A 5000-nucleotide genomic window follows, 5' to 3' on the forward strand; every position below is an offset into this window, starting at 1 on the left:
CGACCCGTAGGGGGGGGATCCCACCTCGGCCGGCGCGCGCCGGCCTTCACCTTCATTGCGCCGTGGGGTTTCGTTTCAGCCCTTTGACTCGCGCACGCGTTAGACTCCTTGGTCCGTGTTTCAAGACGGGTCGGGTGGGTAGCCGGCATCGCCGCTGACCCCGAGCGCCCTTTTGTGCGGAGGCCGGTCCCCGCCCTGGCTGCGCGACGCGGTTGGACGCGGACTGAGGACAGTCCGGCCCGGTCGACGGCACGCGCAGGGGACGGAGGGGCCCCGTCCCTCCCCCGCGGGGGAAGGAAGGCGCGGAGGTACTCACCGCGGCCCCGGGGGTAAGCGGCGAAGTCGGGGCGGGAGGGCGCTGTAAAGCTCGCGGGCCGGAGCTCGCGAGCCACCTTCGCCCCCTGACCCTTCCAAGCCGAACCGAGGCCGGTCGCGGCGCACCGCCGCGGAGGAAATGCGCCCGACGGCGGCCGTTGGCCCGAGCCCGCCGGCGGCCTCCCTCGCGGGAGGAGCTCGCCGGGCGGACCGGGACGACACCGCCGCCGGGTTGAATCCCCCGGGCGGACTGTGCGGACCCCACCCGTTTACCTCTTAACGGTTTCACGCCCTGTTGAACTCTCTCTTCAAAGTTCTTTTCAACTTTCCCTTACGGTACTTGTTCGCTATCGGTCTCGTGCCAGTATTTAGCCTTAGATGGAGTTTACCACCCTCTTTAGGCTGCATTCCCAAGCAACCCGACTCCGAGAAGAACCGCGACCTCGGCGCGGCGGGGGCCGTTACCGGCCTCACACCGTCCCTGGGCTGAGCCTCTATCAGAAGGACTCAGGCCCCCCGGCCCGCGCCGAGAGATACGGACTTCTATACGCCACATGTCCCGACGCCCGTGAAGGACGGGGGATTCGGCGCTGGGCTCTTCCCTCTTCGCTCGCCGCTACTAGGGGAATCCTTGTTAGTTTCTTTTCCTCCGCTTAGTAATATGCTTAAATTCAGCGGGTCGTCTCGTCTGATCTGAGGTCGCGCTCGAAGGGCTGTCGTCGCCAGGCGTACGCCGCCGCGAGGGAGGGCGGGAACCACCCCTCGCGGTCTGGCTGGAAACCGTTCGGAGGAACCCTTTCGAGACGGGGAGGTTCGATTCGGCCGGAGGACGAAGGATGAAAACGGGAAGAAAAAAACTTAAGCCCCCCCTCTTCGCCTTCTACCGGAGCTATCCTACCAACCTCTCTTTTGCCGCGCTCTCGGCACCGAACGAAAAGGAGAGGGAGGACGGAGATCCGCCGACGGAGAGACGGCGCGCATAACGGGCAGCCAGAGAGGGTAAAACCCACCGGCAGCCGTCGCTACGACGTCTCTCCACGGATCGCCGCCACCTCTCCCCTCGCCGGAACGAGGAACGGTAGAGGACGGTGTGTGGAAAGCCGGCCTCCGAGACCCATCGCTGGGCAACGGAGACGAAGGCGAGAGGGGTGGACGAAAGTCTTTTCCCCCGCGATCAAGCCCGTCGAGCGGCTTTTATCGAGTCCCGAACGAGAAGGGAACCTGACCGAGTCTGCTTTTAGGAAGACGAAGGTGCGGGCACCTGCGAACCTCCAGCCGCGGTCCCCTCGAACCGTCTCTTAACTCTTCCCCGGAGGGAAGAGGGAGACGGAACGAAAAGGTCCGATAGATTGGAATAGCGACCCTCAGACAGGCGTGGCCCCGGGATTGACCCGGGGCCGCAATGTGCGTTCAAAGTGTCGATGATCAATGTGTCCTGCAATTCACATTAGTTCTCGCAGCTGGCTGCGTTCTTCATCGACGCACGAGCCAAGTGATCCACCGCTAAGAGTTGTACTCTTTATGGTTGTTTTTGTTTCGAAGCCATGTAACCAACAGACACAAAAGTGACGGTTTGAAATAATGTTTTACGGCAGCCGCGGGTACGGGCGCCCCGGAACGCCTAAGCGAACTCGGGGTCATCAAACCGCGCCGCCGAGCCGCCTCCGGAGTAAGAAACCCCGCAGACGGACTTCGGGGGCCAGGTACCCGTCTCCCTTTGGCCGTAAAACACGTTTTTGCTCAGGACACCGTTTTTCGATCAAGTCATTAAAAGGCCGAAGGGAATCCCTGTAGTTCCCAACGTCGGGCCGTGGCTTGAACATTTTTGTTGGTGGAAATGGGAGTCGCGCCTACTGGGAGGCACTACCAACCCAAGTCCCGGTAATGATCCTTCCGCAGGTTCACCTACGGAAACCTTGTTACGACTTTTACTTCCTCTAGATGATCAAGTTCGATCGACTTTTCAGCACAGCACCAAGGCCCCGCGAAGGAGCCCCGGCGTGGCCGAGATCCGAGGACCTCACATAACCATCCAATCGGTAGTAGCGACGGGCGGTGTGTACAAAGGGCAGGGACTTAATCAGCGCGAGCTGATGACCCGCACTTACTGGGAATTCCTCGTTCATGGGGAATAATTGCAATCCCCAATCCCCGTCACGAACGGGTTTAAGCGGATTACCCGCGCCTCTCGGCGTAGGGTAGGCACACGCTGGCCCGGCCATTGTGGCGCGCGTGCAGCCCCGGACATCTAAGGGCATCACAGACCTGTTATTGCTCCATCTCGCGTGGCTATACGCCACTGGTCCCTCTAAGAAGTTAACCGCGACCGCGGGGGGCCGCGTAACTATTTAGCACGAAGGAATCTCGTTCGTTATCGGAATTAACCAGACAAATCACTCCACCAACTAAGAACGGCCATGCACCACCACCCACAGAATCGAGAAAGAGCCATCAGTCTGTCAATCCTTTCCGTGTCCGGGCCGGGTGAGGTTCCCCGTGTTGAGTCAAATTAAGCCGCAGGCTCCACTCCTGGTGGTGCCCTTCCGTCAATTCCTTTAAGTTTCAGTTTTGCAACCATACTCCCCCCGGAACCCAAAGACTCTGGTTTCCCCGCACGCTGCCCGGCGGGTCATGGGAATAACGCCGCCGGATCGCGGGTCGGCATAGTTTACGGTCGGAACTACGACGGTATCTGATCGTCTTCGAACCTCCGACTTTCGTTCTTGATTAATGAAAACATTCTTGGCAAATGCTTTCGCTTTCGTCCGTCTTGCGCCGGTCCAAGAATTTCACCTCTAGCGGCGCAATACGAATGCCCCCGGCCGTCCCTCTTAATCATGGCCCTGGTTCAGGAAACCCACAAAATAGAACCGGAGTCCTATTCCATTATTCCTAGCTCAGGCATTCAGGCGAGTTTGGTGCCCGCTTTGAACACTCTGATTTTTCAAAGTAAACGCTCCGGACCCCTGAGGACCGGACACCCAACCAAGGGCATCCGGGGGGCGCCGGGAGGCAGGGTCTGGGACAGGCGGTAGCTCGCCTCGCGGCGGACCGCCAGCCCACTCCCGAAGTCCAACTACGAGCTTTTTAACTGCAGCAAATTTAATATACGCTATTGGAGCTGGAATTACCGCGGCTGCTGGCACCAGACTTGCCCTCCAATGGGTCCTCACCCATGTGTTTAGGATACGTTCATTCCGATTACAGGGCCTCGAAAGAGACCTGCATCGTTATTTTTCGTCACTACCTCACCGTGTCGGTAATGGGTAATTTGCGCGCCTGCTGCCTTCCTTGGATGTGGTAGCCATTTCTCAGGCTCCCTCTCCGGAATCGAACCCTGATTCCCCGTTACCCGTGGTCACCATGGTAGCCCCCTATGCTACCATCGACAGCTGATAGGGCAGACATTCGAATGAGACGTCGCCGCCGCGGTGGGCGCGCGATCGACCCGAGGTTATCTAGAGTCACCAAAGGGCCGGGGGAAACCCTCGCGGGTCCCCCCGGGTGGGTTTTGGGTCTGATAAATGCACGCATCCCGGCCCCCCCGAGAGAGGACCGGTCAGCGCTCGTTTGCATGTATTAGCTCTGGAAGTACCACAGTTATCCGAGTAACGTGTGGAGCGATCAAAGGAACCATAACTGATTTAATGAGCCATTCGCAGTTTCACTGTACCTTCCGTGTGCACTTAGACCTGCATGGCTTAATCTTTGAGACAAGCATATGTTACTGGCAGGATCAACCAGGTTGCTGCGAGTGGTTTTTGTCACAGAAAAAACCATTGGTTCTTAGAGGGGAGAGGGATCGGCCCCGTACCGTCCGAAGAACCCCCCGGGGAGGGGGGGACGGGCGGAGAGGCTCGTCCGAGCTCACCCCTCATTGCTCCCAGTGGAAATTAGTGTGGCAACTCCGCTGCGCGAGTTCCCGCTTGCTTCGGGGATAACAAGGAAACGCTCGTTCCGAAACCGGGGGTCCGGAGCTTTTTGAAGCCGGGTGCTGGAGCTCGGGGGCCGCGAGGACCACCGAGGCATCGAGTCCGACGGCTCCGGGCCGACCGGTTATCGTGTTAGGGCAGATTGCGATATAGACGGGCCGTCTACGACTCCCTCGGATAGGTTCGGAAAGGTCCTCCCCCTGACGGAGGACCCCCCTGGAGGCTAACCCGCTGGGTCGGGTAGGAACGCACCGCGCACAGTGGCCACGGAGGGCCGCGCGGTTGCCTACCCAGGCGGGCTTGGTAGTCCATTCGATCGGGTCAAAATAATAAAAGAGATACCCCCCCTGGAACCGTCTCTGGAAGTTTGGTTTTTCCTCCGTACCGCCTGGGGGGCGGGGGGCGGGACGGAGGCCGACCTGCGGAGCTTCATGGTCGGGTAGGATCGGGTCCGTGTTATAGTGTCCAAAAATCCACTTTGGAACTATTAATGGGGCTTTATTTAAGCTCTGCCATGCTTAGAAATGAATGGAGAATCATCTCCAGTGCTTGGACCCCTATAGATTGCCACTCTCCTCAACAGTCCGACGGCACCCCTTTGAAAAACCCCCCGACGAAAAATCCTCCAGAGCGCGGGCGAACTCGCTCCGAGGCCGACCGGAGTGCACCTTCGTCGGGCAAGGGAGTCGGGCGAAGGGGGTCAGAAATCCTGGAGCTCGCCACCCTCACTAGTTTTTGGCGTGAAATGGTAGA

The 5000-nt window shown here is 59.4% G+C and overlaps 2 non-coding genes across 2 annotated transcripts; both read right to left on the reverse strand.

Moving 5' to 3' along the window:
- Positions 1-1673: 1673 nt before the first annotated feature.
- Positions 1674-1827, reverse strand: LOC125798908 (5.8S ribosomal RNA). Its single transcript, XR_007437695.1, has one exon. It is a non-coding gene; the product is annotated as a 5.8S ribosomal RNA (ribosomal RNA).
- Positions 1828-2197: 370 nt separating this feature from the next.
- LOC125798911 (18S ribosomal RNA) lies at positions 2198-4062 on the reverse strand. The gene has a single exon (XR_007437698.1). It is a non-coding gene; the product is annotated as an 18S ribosomal RNA (ribosomal RNA).
- Positions 4063-5000: the final 938 nt, after the last annotated feature.

This window comes from Astyanax mexicanus, unplaced genomic scaffold (assembly GCF_023375975.1).
Source record: "Astyanax mexicanus isolate ESR-SI-001 unplaced genomic scaffold, AstMex3_surface scaffold_93, whole genome shotgun sequence".
Taxonomy (NCBI): domain Eukaryota; kingdom Metazoa; phylum Chordata; class Actinopteri; order Characiformes; family Acestrorhamphidae; genus Astyanax; species Astyanax mexicanus.